The sequence below is a fragment of the Schistocerca serialis genome, chromosome 9 (genome assembly GCF_023864345.2).
Source record: "Schistocerca serialis cubense isolate TAMUIC-IGC-003099 chromosome 9, iqSchSeri2.2, whole genome shotgun sequence".
Lineage (NCBI taxonomy): Eukaryota > Metazoa > Arthropoda > Insecta > Orthoptera > Acrididae > Schistocerca > Schistocerca serialis.
This window is the reverse complement of record NC_064646.1, coordinates 176,955,271-176,973,971: the sequence shown is the minus strand read 5'-3', so window position 1 is coordinate 176,973,971 and position 18,701 is coordinate 176,955,271. Positions and strand designations below refer to the sequence as shown.

Here is an 18,701-nt window from a genome sequence, read left to right as displayed (position 1 = left end):
TCCTCTTTTCGAAAGATTTAAAAGAAGGGTAAAAAAAATCATTGAGATCAAGAGTGGGGAGATTACGTTCCGAGTCTCCCATACTTCAACGAACTGTTGGAATCACAGAAAAAAACTGAGTTTCTCCTTTTTCTGTCACTCAGTATCACTTTATCGTCATAAATAATTCCCGGAAAGCCATAACAGAGAACGGAACTGAGGGGGAAATGAAGGTAGTCTACACAACATTTTGTCGTGGAATTTCAGTGACCTTTGAACACAAGCGTCGCATAGTTCTCTCGACCCACAATATATGTACCAGTATACGAAATGACACCCAATGCTCAGCAGCGCCGCTCCATTGTAATCTAAAGCTAAACCCATTTGGGTTTGGGTGTAAGATTTGTTTCTCCCATTACGGAGTGATCTCACTTTCACCTCTGCCAGTAATCTACGTAAAAAAACGTCAAGTTGCACCTTGTTTCGTGTTGCATGCTAAACTCTTAGCCCCCTGTGGCAGCCTGTTTTGACGTTGGAACTAGGCTGGGGCATGTCATCCCCAATTGGAGGTTGAAATGGCTCTAAGCAATGGGGCTTAACATCAGAGGTCATCAGTCCCCTAGAATTAGAACTACTTAAACCTAATTAACCTAAGGACATCACACACATCCATGCCCGAGGCAGGATTCGAACCTGCGTCCGCAGCAAGCGTGCGGTCCCAGACTGAAGCGCCTAGAACCGCTCGGCCATAGCGGCCGGCTCCAATTGGAGGATGTTCCGTAAATACACTGTGGCGTACTAACAAATCTTCGAGATGAAACTGTTTTTCATCTTTGTGCGCTTTTAATACTCACATTGAACATCTACTCCATATGGAGATTAGGCAGATCGAGAATTATGCGTATAGGATACATTTAGTATCACTGGAATTTGGTCGACAAAGGCGTAATTCCTAAACACAAAGGTGCGTCAACCTCCGGCTTTATAACAGAAACATCCCTGCAGTATTTCCCCGAGTAATGTCATGTGACACTGTTGATGGTGATCCGTCCACCGAGTGGAAAAGTCAAGGTAAAAGTGTTTAGATTAGAATATGTGAAACAGATTACTGAGTGTTTCAGTTTTACTACATATCCAGAGATGGATATATTGTAACCCTAAACCGAGATCGCCAGACGAGGATTTCAACTCAGTTGCTATCGAATGCTAGTAACTGACAATGTAGCTTCCAAGAAAAATTTGATTCATAACAACACTGTGCGAGTGCTAAGAGTTCTAATGCATTCATTGGCTGTAGATGGCGGGTTGCACGAGAACTCTGTATTGCCGAACGGCACGTGATTTCTCTTTTTGTTAGTTTGATAAAGAACTATTAACGACCTCCACGCAGGCCTCGTCATTTCACTCTTGTAAAGAATATATAGAGATACATTTACATGCATTTATACGAACACTTATTGGTATCTCAGACTCTGGAAGGACTTAATCGCTCACGAGTAATATACTATACTTTAAAATACCCACAAAAAATAAATTTATATAAATTCTTCATTAAATTCAAGAAGTCCAATTTGCTGGAAAAACAAATACGGTGTGCTTAACCAACGCGCCACCTCGCTCGGCGAAAATACTCAACGTGCCCGACAGAAATGCTATAAAACCTTCTAACTATTGCATAAAGGCGCATTTGTCTTCTTTCTTGCTAGATTGCTGTAGCACTCACTCTCGGTTTGGACATGAAATATACAATCGGTGCCAACTTTTGCCGAGCAGCGCTACATATTCGACTACTACAGATATCGCTTTTATCCTTTACTCATGTCTCAGCACCTCAAGACACATCAAGGTTCATGTTTACAGCAGATCTGCATCATTTCTGGACGTTTAATTGCATATTTACAAGATGGAAAGTACTGAGAGCTTCGGGTTTGCAGCTTCCCAAACGCGAAGAACGTCATTTTCAACCGAATCATTCCATTTTAAACATGTAACACACTAACGTCTTCAAAATTATTCTCGTTTTAAATGTATACCTAGTAATTACTAAGGCGTTCCTAAATGAGGGGGTGAAAGTCACAAAAACGGGAGTAACTTGGAAAGAAACTAAGAAACTGATAGGTATGTGGAGTATTTTATTACTACAGCTCTGCTGCTCAGTACTATATATACAAACAAGCGCTGGTGTAATGCATTTGTATCATGTGTAGAGAGCAGAAAACAGCACGGCTGAGAGTAGGATGGTAGCTGATGGTGCGAAAGTAAGAGAAGGCATCTGACAACCACTTGGTCCAATACCGCAGACACATTCTGTGGGCTAACAACCATTCGCAGAGTCTATGGCAGATTGGATGCAAGTAAAATTCCGGGAAGGGTAGCTGTTGGTTAACTGTTCAAATGGTTCAAATGGCTCTGAGCACTATGGGACTTAACATCTATGGTCATCAGTCCCCTAGAACTTAGAACTACTTAAACCTAACTAACTTAAGGACATCACACAACACCCAGTCATCACGAGGCAGAGAAAATCCCTGACCCCGCCGGAAATCGAACCCGGGAACCCGGGCGCGGGAAGCGAGAACGCTACCGCACGACCACGAGCTGCGGACTGGTTAACTGTTCTGCGTTCTCTTGTTCACAGGCTACGACATCAATTACTAAATACAGGTTTGGTAATTACGAGATTCAAGCACTAACAGCGTATGGCACACCGCGCTTCAGTGACGGGTATTTAATGTGACAAACTGGAAGGAATTGGATCGCTCTCGCTGAAACCACTGAGCGGGTCTTACCATGAACAATAAGCAGAAGGCTGCATTACGTCATAAAGCCGGAGGAGGACACTATGTAACGAGGGCTATTCGGAAACTAAGGTCCGATCGGTCGCGAAATGGAAATCAATGTGAAAAGCAAAAACGTTTTATTTGCAACAGTTAGCTACACCTTCCAGCCTCTTCTCTACATAGTCGCCGCTCCGACTTAACAATTGTCGAAGCGTTGTACCAAATTTCCAGTTCCCTCGTCATAGAAGGCAGCCGCCTGTCTTTTTCGCCAATACTCTACGCTGGTCTTAAGCTCGTTGACTACGCCAAAATGTTATCTTTATTGCCAGCCATTCATGTGAGCAGAGATGAAACTCTAGGGGAACCAATTACGGGCTTTATCGCGGGTGATCAAACAATTCCCGTCGAAAACGCTGCAGGAGCATCGTCATTGCCGCTGCAGAGTGCGGTCGAAAATTGTGATGACGAAGGAAACGCACGACAGTTGCGTTGTATGAACTGTATGAAATCAGGCGAAATATCTCAGCAGGCGCTCATATCCCTCGCGAGACACTATTTACCCAGATATCGTTACGTGCTCACTATGTGCTCAGAACTGAAGAGAGTGACGTGACGCGACCGACGGGCATACTAAAGAAACTACCTAGCATATCTGTGTAAAGCTTCATCGGATCTTCACTGTGGTTTCCATTTCACGTCCGATCGCACGTTACTTTCCTAATAGTCTTCGTATACAGTTCACTCCTCAACACAGAAAGGTTATTCGATATGCACATCAGTGCTTAATGAGGACTGCAGAGCAATGTGAACTAGTCTCTCCATAGCCGAGTTGCGGTAAGGTACAGTAAAAATTTTGTATCTGTCGATGAGGAGGAACAAGTTACCACAGAAACATCCCTGAAAATGCTTTAGTAGGATTCAGTGGCTGTAACAAGATGGGTGCACTGAGCTCCAGGTCTTACAGCAGATAACTGACTGAAGAACTACGGATATGATTTTCTTGATATTTAAGAACTTCCTTAGCCGTGAACAACAGGAGAATATAGCTCCATGTTAGGTGGAGACGCTGAGCACAAACACGAATATCTTTAAACGCCAATAAATTCAGCGCCTGGGGTATCTAACTAACATGTATGTTAGATCTCTTAAAGGTCGCGATCCTCCTCTCCAGACCCTTGTCGCTGTCAGAAAATCAGTGCACTTAAAATGATAACCAGTTCCTATGAACACTAAACCAACATAGAAAAACCACCATAGTCACATTTGTGTGATCTCTCACAAAAATAAGTTTTCACGTTTTAAAAATGAACATACGTTCTTTGTTTGGAATTATGTTTAATGTTTTATTCGTGTCACATGTGATCTTTCAGGCAAAGCTCCGTAACGTTGGACTTCCAACTTTTTGAGCAATCGTTATTTCTTTGAGATTTTTTTCGGTTTCTTTGGATAACATAGTACATCTACATCTACATCCATACTCCGCAAGCCACCTGACGGTGTGTGGCGGAGGGTGCTTTGAGTACCTCTATCGGTTCTCCCTTCTTTTCCAGTCTCGTATTGTACGTGGAAAGAAAGCTTGTCGGTACGTTTCTGCGTGGGCTCTAATCTCTCTGATTTTATCCTCATGGTCTCTTCGCGAGATATAGGTAGGAGGGAGCAATATACTGGTTGACTCCTCGGTGAAGGTATACTATCGAAACTTCAACGAAAGCCCGTACCGAGCTACAGAGCGTCTCTCCTGCAGAGTCTTCCACTGGAGTTTATCTATCATCTCCGTAACGCTTTCGCGATTACTAAATGATCCTGTAACGAAGCGCGCTGCTCTCCATTGGACCTTTTCTATCTCTTCTATCAACCCTGGTACGGATCCCACACCGGTGAGCAGTATTCAAGCAGTGGGCGAACAAGTGTACTGTAACCTACTTCCCTTGTTTTCGGATTGCATTTCCTCAGGATTCTTCGAATGAATCTCAGTCTGGCATCCGCTTTACCGACGACTAATTTTATATGGTCATTCCATTTTAAATCACTCCGAATGCCTACTCCCAGATAATTTATGGAATTAACTGCTTCCAGTTGCTAACCTGCTATATTGTAGCTAAATGATAAAGGATCTTTCTATGTATTCGCAGCACATTACACTTGTCTACATTGAGACTCAATTGCCATTCCCTGCGCCAAGTGTCAATTCGTTGCAGATCCTCCTGCATTTCAGTACAATTTTCCATTGTTACAACAACTCCATATACTACAGCATCATCCGCAAAAAGCCTCAGTGAACTTCCGATGTTATCAAGAAGGTAATTTATATATATTGTGAACAGCAACGGTCCCACGACACTCCCCAGCGGCACACCTGAAATCACTCTTACTTCGGAAGACTTCTCTCCATTGAGAATGACATGCTGCGCTCTGTTATCTAGGAAACCTTCAATCCAATCACACAATTGGTCTGATAGTCGATATGCTCTTACTTTGTTGATTAAACAACTGTGGGGAACTGTGTCAAACGTCTTGCGGAAGTCCTTTTTACTGTCATAGAATCTGACTTAGGCGTTCTTGTTATGATTCGTATTATTCTGGAGTATACTGCCCCTTCTTGTTTGCATTTCCTGCTCCCACAGAGCGCTCTACCTCACTCATAACCGAGTTCGTAAGCACTGCAAAGCTGAAAAGCGGCTTTGAGCTGGCCCGGCGGGTAGGGGGAACAGCTTTTGCAACCCAGTTGCCTAGCAGAGGCGAGGCGAATGAACGCTTCTCACGACACTGCGGGTATATTGAACCGCGTGGGCCACCAGCCCAGGCCGAGGCCCGGCAAACGGCCAGCGTGCGTCGCAAGCCCCAGGCACGACATCGTATCCACGTTAATCGCACTGGCGTGTCGCTATAACCTATCACACGTCACGATGATCCAATAAATATTTTTTGAGGAAGTTTTAAAAGAGAGAAGGGGAGGCGGGGAGGGGCAGAGAGAAAGAAAGAAAGAAAGAGAGAGAGAGAGAGAGAGAGAGAGAGAGAGAGAATCCACATCAGAGTTTCACGCCCCATCTATAACTACAGAGGTACGGCACAAGCTCAGGTCTACAATGATACGATAAGGAATCGGCTGTGCCTTTGTTTACAGGAACATCCGAGCATTTCCCTGATGGTTATTAAGGGAACTAAAAACCTAAATCAGGATGACTGGAAGTGAATCTTAAAGTCGAGGGGGAAGCAAGGAGAAGAGCTGGAGAATAGGTGGAGCTGGAGAAGGACGGTGAAGAGGTGGAGGGAGAATAGGTGGAGCTGGAGAAAGGGCGAAAGGTAGAGGTACAGGAAGGGTACAGGAAGAGGAGGAGGAAGAGGTACACGTACAGCAGGAGAGAGAGGAAGAGGAAGAAAAAGATGAAGAGAAAGATGTAAAGGAAGAAGGAGAAGAAGAAGATGTACACAAGAAATGACAGAGCTCCGAGTTTAAAAGATTTTAACGTCCCGTTGATGTAATGGCACTTATGAATAGAGCACTAAGTTCACTGAATGCCGATAGGGATGCATTAGCCGTTGTCTTGTTGCTGGAACCCATTCATAAATTTCCTGAAGCAATTCGGAAAAAAAGCAGCACGGAAAACGGAAATTGCATGGATGGGGATGTGCACGTTCTGCTAGTCATAATAAGAGTTTCGTGCCACCATCAGTGCAGTACTTTGTCCAATCTTACACGTGATTCGAACACAATTTTGCATTAAATCATGATATAGAAATCGTTTCTTTCATGATATAGTATGATATTACATCAGGCAGTAGCGAGTGGAGGATGCTGTGGGGGAGGTAGTGTGGTGACCTAATGTGGAATCCAAAGACTTGCTGTTTGGCCCATAGAGATATTCAGTGCTATTTTAACCGCCAGCTTATGTCGCATGCTGACTACAAACTAACAACACACTCGCATCCAGAATGAGATTTTCACTCTGCAGCGGAGTGTGCGCTGATATGAAACTTCCTGGCAAATTAAAACTGTGTGCCCGACCGAGACTCGAACTCGGGACCTTTGCCTTTTGCGGGCAAGTGCTCTACCAACTGAGCTATCGAAGCACGACTCACGCCCGGTATTCACAGCTTTACTTCTGCCAGTACCTCGTCTCCTACCTTCCAAACTTTACAGAAGCTCTCCTGCGAACCTAGCAGAACTAGCACTCCTGAAAGAAAGGATATTGCGGAGACATGGCTTATCCACAGCCTGGGGGATGTAAAGCTGTGAGTACCGGGCGTGAGTCGTGCTTCGGTAGCTCAGTTGGTAGAGCACTTGCCCGCGAAAGGCAAAGGTCCCGAGTTCGAGTCTCGGTCGGGCACACAGTTTTAATCTGCCAGGAAGTTTCATATCAGCGCACACTCCGCTGCAGAGTGAAAATCTCATTCTGGAAACATCCCCCAGGCTGCGGCTAAGCCATGTCTCCGCAATATCCTTTCTTTCAGGAGTGCTAGTTCTGCTAGGTTCGCAGGAGAGCTTCTGTAAAGTTTGGAAGGTAGGAGACGAGGTACTGGCAGAAGTAAAGCTGTGAGTACCGGGCGTGAGTCGTGATTCGGTAGCTCAGTTGGTAGAGCACTTGCCCGCGAAAGGCAAAGGTCCCGAGTTCAAGTCTCGGTCGGGCACACAGTTTCAATCTGCCAGGAAGTTTCAACACACTCGTATGACACACACCGTGGTCCAAGCTTTTCCGAGAGACGTCTCTTCGCCACTTGGTTAGTCAACGTTTATATCCCCGATTGAAGCAGCTTCTCAGCGTGGTTAAGCTGATCTCATTCCATATATTTTCACAAAATAAAAAGTTGGGTTGGTCATCGGGATTCGATCCATTACGAGACAAAAGCAACGAAGTCACCACTACCCCACAGAAGCGAGCTCACAAAAATTAATAATACTGTAACACAAGCTTAAAGCATTACTGCCACCGGTGTACTCTTTTCACTAGTAACTAATCTAAAAAAAATTCCCTGAGATTTTTCTTTCGTTTCACCTTTTTTCGGACGCGCCTGACAACTATCTCACATGAGTCTCATTTACGGGTAAATGAACTTTTCATGGACGTAATCACGGACCTGTATCCCTGGCTCACCATTAGTATACTAACCTGTATATGATACAAGAGAAGTCGAACTTTAGTGCTGTCATCAAGTAAATGTGCAAGCTGGAGTGCTTCATCCACAAAACGAAGCAATCAGCTAAAAGCATACACACACATACAACAAACTGAGAGCTCTCCAACTCTATTGTCGCTATTATTTGGGACAAAAGTTACGCTTTCTTCTTTCAGATGAGGAAATTGGTATTTAATGGATCTGACTGATCAACGAGACCGCTGAAATCCACATCTAGCTTAAGTGTAGAATGGAACGCTCCGCCGGGCACACTTTGATGCGGGCTACTCGAAAATTGCCAACGGCTTTCATATTTGAACAAAGTCACTTCTAGACAGGCAGTTAGGGAGCAGAATACACCTGACAAATACGATCCCCTGATTATGAAAGTAAATTTTAGCTGCAAAGCGAAAGAATTACGTTTTCGTGACAGTTCGTGAAAAACCACACGCACTTTGTCATTCCAGCATTCATGCCGCACCCGACTCTGCAGTCCACGCAACACTGACGTGATTGACTGTGCTGCAGTCCAAGTTGCAGTATGCAACTCTCCGAGCGTATTAAAACCATGGCACATTGGTTCCTCTCACGCCCAACGGATTTCTGCAGTTTTTCAAATCACAGCTCGTGCAAATCTGGAATTCTTGGTGCTCCGCAGCTTGCAGGCTTTTTCAATACACCGTGAGCTGCACTAGAAATGTTTATTTGCCAGAACCGGTTTTCAGGTTTAGAGTCCATCATCAGCGGCATCTCATAGAGAGGAACAGACAGTTATATTTACATCCATTTTTACAAAATGACAACTGTGTATATAGTAGCAGTGACATAAGTCTACTTAGATTATGTACCTCTGTAACAGTGACTTGCGCTTCAGATAATATGATAGGATCTGCAATATGTACGTAACTGCTGCCAATCTTAGGCAGTGACAATTCTTGATAACTTACATAGTGTCTGTTCTTTCGTGCATGTCTGAAAGAACAGACACCAAATCCATATAAATATATAGTTCTGGCAATACCGGCCATGACCTTCTGTGCGGATGCACACATATTACCCGAACTCTTACGGGACTCGGTAAGAATGCCTTCCAGTAGTAATGAGTGTGTTGGGGTGGGACACTACGAATGTAGTGTGTGGACATACAAGGTGATAATGTGGGTCTCGCGGGAGGAGTGCGTGAGACAGTCCCCGCAGTCGCACTATCCTCTGTGCCCTCGGTGGCTCAGATGGATAGAGCGTCTGCCATGTAAGCAGGAGATCTCGGGTTCGAGTCCCGGTCGGGGCATACCTGTCCCAGTTGATATATATCAACGCCCGTCAGCAGCTGAAGGTATTAATGGAATTCTAATTTCATTCTGGATAACGTCGACGTAACTGTCACAGACTAAAAATGAAACTGAGAGGAAAGAGAGTCTAGGTTACCTTTTGTTATTTCTAAGATCATAATTAGATATATCTGTGACATGCCTTCATATACGTACTCTACCTTCACATCCCAATCATTGAAAAAACAGTAGTTTACTTATACCAAGGTATGTCACATATATAAGTATGATCTTAGAAATAACAAAAGACATGTAATGTAGCCTTTTTGACCTGTCTGTTCCATGTTTACTCTGTAAGACAGTTACGTCAAATGTTATCAAAAATTGTCACTGCCTAAGATTTGACAGCAGTAACGTATACGAAAAATTCAATACTCTGTTACTGGACAGATTTCAGATCATATCATTAACTTACGCGCATGTCACTGCTACACAGATATAGAATGTAGACATATTACTGCTACTATATGTACGGTTATCATCGTGTAGAAATCTACGTACATACAATTGTTTGTTCCTCTGTATCAGATGCCACTGATAATGGGCTGTAAACCCGAAAACGGGTTGTGGCAAATAAACATTTCTAGTGCGGTTCATGGTGTATAGAAACATCCTTTAATAAAAAGCTCTTTCATCAACAATTATGTAGTTTTTTCCAGGCATCGAGTGTTCCCAACTTTTTCTCCATCGCTAGCCCAAATAACAGAATGTATACCGGTATCGTCACCGTTCTTACGGTTATGAAATCTATCAACGATCAATATTTGCAGCTTAACCTTGCACTTAAGATCGAACCGATGCCCTTGATTCAGGAGTCAGTCTGTGGTTATTTAATATTTTTTTGTGGTATTCAAAAAAGTTAAAAACCTCTCTCACACCGGCCTGATTTAGCTTCACTGATCAGGATAGTAAAAACATGCGTATGTTAAGGGAATTTTCATTCACAAAGCAGGCTTATCACATTCACACAGTTCAGTTCAATACTGTTCTATCCTGATTAAATTGAGCTTAACTTAAATTCCATAAGGCAGTGAAGCAATTTCGAAGTCTCGGTGCGACGAAAATTGTCAGTCGATCTCCTGAAAACATTTGTAATAATTATTAACTTTCGGTGATCACATGGGGAAGACGGGAGATCTGCTGGTAAGACCGTGTTAGCCTATTTATTTGAAGAAACTGGATATCTTGAGCATACAAAACGGCAGGTTCGTCCAGTGTAAATCAGACGTTCCCCACTGATCCCGTGCAACACAGCGTAGTAAGCAGACACTGTCAACAATAATCAGTTAAATAATACGCGAACACACTTACTTTTGTTTAGTTCATGTATTAAATTCCTTCACATACAGAACCTCATCAACATGGCAACTAGCTCAACAATACATACATATACATCCTCCTCCTTTCACGGCTAATCGGCAAGCATTGCCTCATTCTTTTCATAAGAGAAAACAGATAGCAGAGAAGCTATTCCATGGAGTAAATGGACGCTCCAAGGAATAATAGGGCTTGAAACTACTTTGCATTGATAATCATCGTATATTGAAGTTTAGGAAACGCTAAGATAAGAAGAGATATTTCGAGATATGTACTGAGTTATATAATTTATAAAATTTCTGAAAATATCGCGGAGAGAGCGCTGCAAGAGACATTACAGTTAGTATTTGATAAAACTGGTTGCTCTTGTTGATCAGCTATCAAGTCTCAGTTTGGTGACTATCTTCCATTTATCTCAACGGACGATATGAACACACTAGGCGAAAGTAATGTGCGTTGGGCTATTAACAAGCCTCAGGCGGAGACAGACGGAAGGGTACCGGAAAACCTGGTTTCGTACGTAACGTTACGAGTATGTAGGCGAGGCAATCAGACGCCTAGAACTGATTCACGGTAAGGTGAATTTATTTGCGCAGCTGTGCGGCCCTACTGCCGAGAGTACTTCGTGGCCGGACGAGGGCATCACACGGCCATCCCTGGAAGAAATGATTCAAATGGCTCTGAGCATTATGGGACTTAAATTCTGAGGTCATCAGTCCCCTAGAACTTAGAACTACTTAAACGTAACTAACCTACGGACATCACACACATCCATGCCCGAGGTAGGATTCGAACCTGCGACCGTAGAGGTCACGCGGTTCCAGACTGTAGCGCCTAGAACCACTCGACCACCCAGGCCGCCGCCCCTAGAAGAGCTCAGGTGCAGAGCGAATGAGCGCGTCGCCGGAGACGGGTAGATCCCACAGTTGGGAATTTGGACGGCTGATGCTCGCATTGCTTTTGTGCGGAATATGCTTCAAGAAATGGTGGTGTCAGCCAATCTTAAAGATGGCCAAGTTACAGCTCTTTGAGATTTGATAATAACTCACATCAAATATTAATGCAATCTGAATACATTTGCGATCTCAGAAAGATGAGGCGCATCCAGTGAGACAACGATATCTCAATATCTTTAAAACTACAGCAGTCAATATCTCACAACGAATAAACATTTTTACAATGACCACTGTGAACCAACAACTTTTAATTGCTTCATGCAATTCATGAATAGTTTACTATTGTACCGTTAACTTTATTTAAATTTTGGATGCAAGTACCATAAAAAACTATGCTAATTTAAAAGTGGTCAATCGCATGTGTTATCGGAATCCAAAACTGAAAAGAGAATCAAAATAGGCTTTTGTCCAGAAGGCATAAATAATTGTTTAAACGATATCTCGTGACAATATCTTGTTATTCATTATGACCAACCTTGCCCAAGAATACTGGTGTATTTACTTATGGACGAACCTTTCTTTATTACTACTGAAAGGTATCTGAGTGTGACAATGTTTATAACATTTCTTTATTTAAATATTGATGTAATATATTAGTTTAGTCCGCGAAGCGTTCACGTGAGTCAAATCATGTTTGTAGAGCTTGAGAACTATGTATTTTGGATGGGGATGGCCTTCAGCCAATGAGAATTGGACTGTGGTGGAATACTGTTGGAGTCAAGTGAAAACTGGGACTTTTCCAGTGGAGAAATCAAGAACGCGATTCTGGACATTTTATGTCGAGTTTGGGAAGGAGACAGACATGTCTGTAATAACGAAATATATTCGATCATGCAGGTGTTTGATCTTAGGCGGTGAACGGCTGCTACCACACTCTAACTTCTAAAGGGATTTTACACTACTGGCTATTAAAATGGCTACACCACGAAGATGACGTGCTACAGACGCGAAATTTAACCGACAGGAAGGAGATGCTCTGATATGCAAATGATTAGCTTTTCAGAGCATTCACATAAGATTGGCGCCGGTGGCGACACCTACAACGTGCTGACATGAGGAAAGTTTCCAACCGATTTCTCATACACAAACAGCAGTTGACCGGCGTTGTCTGGTGAAATGTTGTTGTGATGCCTCGTGTAAGGAGGAGAACTGTGTACCATCACGTTTCCGACTTTGATAAAGGTCGGATTGTAGCCTATCGCGATTGCGGTTTATCGTATCGCGACATTGCTGCTCGCGTTTGGTAGAGATCCAATGATTGTTAGCAGAATATGGAATCGGTGGGTTCAGGAGGGTAATATGGAACACCGTGCTGGATCCCAACGGCCTCGTATCACTAGCAGTCGAGATGACAGGCATCCTATCCGCAAGGCTGTAACGAATCGTGCAGCCACGTCTCGATCCCTGAGTCAACAGATGGGGACGCTTGCAAGACAACAACCATCTGCACGAAAAGTTCGACGACGTTTGCAGCTGCATGGACTATCAGCTCGGAGATCATGACTGCGGTTACCCTTCAAGCTCCATCACAGACAGGAGCGCCTTTTTCGGATGAATCCAGGTTCTGTTTACAGCATCATGATGGTCGCATCCGTGTTTGGCGTCATCGCGGTGAACGCACATTGGAAGCTTGTATTCGTCATCGCCATACTGGCATATCACCTGGCGTGATGATATGGAGTGCCATTGGTTACACGTCTCTGTGACTTCTTGTTCGCATTGACGGCACTTTGAACAGTGGACGTGACATTTCAGATGTGTTACGACCCGTGGCTCTACCCTTCATTCGATCCCAGCGAAACCCTACATTTCAGCAGGATAATGCACGACCGCATGTTGCATGTCCTGTATTAGCCTTTCTTGATACAGAAAATGTTCGGGCTGCTGCTCTGGCCAGCACATTCTCCAGATTTCTCACCAATTGAATACGTCTGGTCAATGGTGGCCGAGCAACTGGCTCGTCACAATACGCCAGTCACTACTCTTGACGAACTGTGGTATCGTGTTGAAGCTACATGGGTCGCTGTACCTGTACACGCCATCCAAGATCTGTTTGACTCAATGCCCAGGCGTATCAAGGTCGTTATTACGGCCAGAGGTTGTTGTTCTGGGTACTGATTTCTCAGGATCTATGCACCCAAATTGCGTGAAAATGGAATCACATGTCAGTTCTCGCATAATATATTTGTCCAATGAATACCTGTTTATTATCTGCATTTCTTCTTGGTGTAGCAATTTTAATGGCCAGTAGTGTATATTTCGATATGGCTGCATGTGCTCGACAGTAGGACTCAAATTTTGCCGCTTGATTTACGGAACCGAGAATAGAGACATTATAAGTTACTATTCCTTGTTTGCTCTCAACGTAACTTTACTGCAATTAATAAGGGTGTTTTCTATTTGTATTTTAATTGTATATCGTAGGACTACTTCCCATTTTTTCGGATGTCCCTTTTTGAATAAACATTATTCAACATACTTCTCTGTCGTCTGTCTTGTTATTAAATTATTCATTTATCTTTTATCTTATATTTCTGCATATTTTAGTAATTTGTTATTCTAGTAATGCTACTTGACTGCAGGATCACGGCAACAGGTTATTATCTGGAGGGAATTAACTGCAGGGCATGAAAGCAGACTTGCGTGGCTTGAGCCTATGATTACATAGCGCTAGTCTGTTTAACAAAGCCGTGCATAGCCCCAGTACCTAAAGTACGAGTAACCGCAGGCAGAGATACAACTGGTCTGCTCGTATTGAGATGCTGTTTAGGAAGAACAACTACGCACAGCAGTAAAAGTTAGGTACAGTCGCACGAAGCAGGTTGGCATTGAAGTAAGCGTCATGATTGAGTCATCGGCAAACTGAGTGTAGATTCCTGTTTTCCCCAGGTGGGACATGGGTTGCACAGCGGCAGTTTCGCGTCACCAACACTTCCCACAATTTAGACGCGAACGTTACCAGCGAAAAACTGCCGCGTACTTATCATGAGCTTACCATGACACCTGCTGTAAGGGGCAATAGACAACAGTAGATGACCACCCCCTCCACGACACTGACCTATAGTATCTAGTTTTTCAAATTGCGACATTATGTCATGCAGATAAAGAAGTCCTGACGAAATTTAATGGGCCCTGAACCGATCTCTACAACCGTGGCTGAAACATGTGTTTTATTCAGCGACAGTTTCTTTTACAATATGATACACTGAAGTCTAGATAAGCGCAAGTGGCGTACTTTGTTTTGTGCAGCAGTGTTGTCAGCGCTCGATGTGAGGTATGATAGGAACTAAACGGAGCGTGTTATAATCTGCTCTACACAACAGCCAGTGAAAGAACAGCGGCGGACGACCTATTTCGAACCAAGAACAAACCAATATTGTCACATTCGCACGTTAGTATACCCCAAACGCCTAAGTCTGAACATGTTGTTGTTGTTACGGTCTTCAGTCCAGAGACTGGTTTGATGCAGCTCTCCATGCTACTCTACCCTGTGCAAGCTTCATCATCTCCCAGTACCTACTGCAACCTACGTCCTTCTGAATCTGCTTAGTGTGTGCGTCTCTTGGTCTACCTCTACGATTTTTACCCTCCACGTTTCCCTCCAGTACTAAACCGCTGATCCCTTGGTGCCTCAGAACGTGTCCTACTATCCAGTCCCTTCTTTTAGTCAGTTTGTACCACAGATTTCTTTTCTCCCCAATTCTGTTCGGTACCTCCTCATTAGTTATGTGATCTACCCACGTAATCTTCAGCATTCCTCTGTAGCAACACGTTTTAAAAGCTTCTATTCTGTTCTTGATAAACCATTTACTGACCATGTTTCACTTCCATACATGGCTACACTCCACACAAATCCTTCCAGAACAGATTTCCTGATACTTATACTCGTTGTTAACAAATTTCTCTTCTTCAGAAACGCTTTACTTATCATTGCCAGTCCACATTTTATATCTCGTCTAGTTCAACCGTCATCAGTTAGTTTACTACCCAAATAGCAAAACTCATCCACTACTTTGTGTCTCATTTCCTCACCTGATTTAAGTCATCTGTATTCCATTATCCTCGTTTTGCTTTTGTTGATGTTCATCTTATATCCTCCTTTCAAGATACTGTCCATTCCGTTCAACTGCTCTTCCAAGTCCGTTGCTGTCTCTGATAGAATCACAATGTCGTCGGCACACCTAAAGGTTTTTTTTTCTTCTCCCTGGTTTTTAATTCCTACACCAAATTTTTCTTTTGTTTCTTTTACTGCTTACTAAATATACAGATTGAATAACATCGGGGATAGGTTTCAACCCTGTCTCACCCACTTGTCAACCACTGCTTTCCTTTCACGCCCGCCGGCCGAAGTGGCCGTGCGGTTAAAGGCGCTGCAGTCTGGAACCGCAAGACCGCTGCGGTCGCAGGTTCGAATCCTGCCTCGGGCATGGATGTTTGTGATGTCCTTAGGTTAGTTAGGTTTAACTAGTTCTAAGTTCTAGGGGACTAATGACCTCAGCAGTTGAGTCCCATAGTGCTCAGAGCCATTTGAACCATTTTTGAACCTTTCACGCCCCTACACTCTTACAACGGCCATCTGGTTTCTGTACAAATTGTAAACAGCCTTTTGCTCCCTGTGTTTTACTCCTGCCATATTCAGCATTTTTAAGAGAGTATTCCAGTCAACACTGCCGAAACCTTTCTCCACGTCTACAAATGCTAAAAAGAGGTTTGCCTTTCCTTAATCTATCTTCTACGATAATTCGTAGGGTCAGTATTGCCTCGCTTGTTCCAACATTTCTACAGAACCCAAACTGATCTTCCCCAAGTTCGGCTTCTACCAGTATTTCCATTCTTCTGTGAAAAATTAGTGTTAGTATTTTGCAGCCATGACTTACTAAACTAATAGTTCGGTAATTTTCACACCTGTCGACACCTGCATTCTGTGGGATTAGATGGTTGGTTTGTTTGTGGTTGTTGAAGGGACCAGACTGCAAAGGCCATCGGTCCCTTTTTCCACGTTCATGTAACACCCACAAGGAACAAAAACAAGCAACGGAGATGACAAGGAGTAAGGGAAAGCCAACCACCAAGACACACACTATAAGCCCAATCTAAAACCGTAGGCCAAATGCCAGGCTCAACACAAAAGAAAGAGACAAACCCTGAGATCGAGCGATAAAAGCCCCCTGCACGAATAAAACTCAAAACTAAGCCTGCCATGGCAGCGTCATCCGTTAAAAGTGCAGGGTGCATATTAGGCAGCGCAAACGTCTGCCTGAGCGCAGTTAAAAGCGGACAGTCCAACAAAAAGTGGACCACTGTCAATGAAGAACCACAGCGACAGAGAGGTGGGTCCCCGCGGCGCAATAAATAACCGTGTGTCATCCAGGTGTGGCCAATGCGCAGCCGGCAGAGTACAACAGAGTCCTTGCGAGAGGCCCGCAAGGAGCAGCGCCACACACCGGTAGTCTCCTTGACGATCCGAAGTTTGTTGGGTGAAGGCAGAGTGCGCCATTCATCGCCCCAGGTACCAAGGACCTTCTGTCGCAAAACTGAACGGAGATCAACTCCGAAAGGCCAATCTCCAAAGCCGGTGCATCGACAGCCTGTTTGGCCAGTGTGTCAACACGTTCATTACCCAAGATGCCGACATGACCTAGGGTCCACACAAAAACCACGGAGCGGCCGCAACGAGCAAGAGTATGGATGGACTTCTGGATGGCCATCACCAGACGAGAGCGAGGAAAACACTGGTCGATAGCTCGTAAATCACTCACGGAGTCACTATAGATAACGAAGGACTCGCTTGAGCAGGAGCGGATATACTCTAGGGCGCGAGAGATGGCGACCAGCTCGGCAGTGAAAACACTGCTGCCAGCCGACAATGAGCGTTGTTCAGAATGATCCCCAAGAGCAAGAGCATAACCAACGCTTCCAGCAACCATCGAACCGTCGGTATAGACCACGTCAGAGCTGTGAAACGCGGGAAGGATGGAAAGAAAGCGGCGGCGGAGGGCCTCAGGAGGGACTGAGTCCTTCGGGCCCTGTGCCTAATCCAGCCGAAGGCAAGGGCAGGGCACAGAACACCGGGGGTAAACGTATATGGGCCCGGAAAAGAGGTGGGAGAGGGAAAACCTCAAGCCCAGAGAGAAGAGTCCGAACGCGAACCGCGATCGTACACCCTGACCGGGGCTACTGTTCTAGAAGATGAACGACCGAGTTGGGGAACAGTTTGGGATTGACGTCTGAGGGTATTTCGCCTGTCTCATACATCTTGCTCACCAGATGGTACAGTTTTGTCATGGCTGGCTCTCCCAAGGCTATCAGTAGCTCTAACGGAATGTTGTCTATTCATGGAGCATGTTTTGACTTAGGTCTTTCAGTGCTCTGTCAAATTCTTCACGCAGTATCATACCTCACATCTCTTCATCTTCGTCCTCTTCCACTTCAATAATATTGCCCTCTTTCCATCTTTCTGCTTTCCTGTCTTTGCTTAGGACAGGTTTTCCATCTGAGCTTTTGATATTCATACAGGTAGTTCTCTTTTCTCCAAAGGTCTCTTAATTTTCCTGTAGGCAGTATCTATCTTACCTGTAGTGATATATACTTCTACCTCCTTACATCTGTCCTCTAGCCATCCTTGCTTAGCCATTTTGCACTTCTGTTGATCTCATTTTTGAGATGTTTGTATTCCTTTTCGCCTGCTTCATTTACTGCATTTTTATATTTGCTCGTTTCATCAATTAAATTCAATATCTATTCTGTTACCCAAGGATTTCTACCAGTCCCACTGGGGCCTTCACTATTCACCTCTCAAAGCTACCCATTCTTCTTCTACTGCATTTCTTTCCCTTGTATTTGTCAATCGTCCCCTAATGCTCTCTCTGGAACTTTCTACACTCTCTGGTTCTTTCAGTTTATCCAAGTCCCATCTCCTTAAATTCTTACCTTTTTGCAGTTTCTTCAGTTTTTATCTACAGTTCATAAACAATAAATTGTCATCAGAATCCACATATGCCGCTGGAGATGTCTTACAATTTAACACCTGGTTCCTAAATCTCTGTCTTACCATAATATAGTCTATCTGAAATCTTCCAGTGTCTCCAGGCCTATTCCACGTATATAACCATCTTTCTAAACACATTCCGAAGAAAGACGCCAACATTTTAACAACGAAGTTTATCAACATTTAAGTTCTGCTGCTAGATCCCAACTTAACCACAGCCTCGAAATTCGTGACATAA

General features: G+C 44.0%; 1 protein-coding gene and 2 non-coding genes across 3 annotated transcripts in view; 1 reads left to right on the top strand and 2 right to left on the bottom strand.

Moving 5' to 3' along the window:
* The window catches only part of LOC126418705 (putative fatty acyl-CoA reductase CG5065), a 487,119-nt gene that overhangs the window by 316,282 nt on the left and 152,136 nt on the right, over nt 1–18,701 (bottom strand). The gene's annotated exons all lie outside the window — the stretch shown is intronic.
* On the bottom strand, nt 6,757–6,831 carry Trnal-caa (transfer RNA leucine (anticodon CAA)). Its single transcript has one exon. It is a non-coding gene; the product is annotated as a tRNA-Leu (tRNA).
* Trnat-ugu (transfer RNA threonine (anticodon UGU)) lies at nt 9,088–9,162 on the top strand. Its single transcript has one exon. It is a non-coding gene; the product is annotated as a tRNA-Thr (tRNA).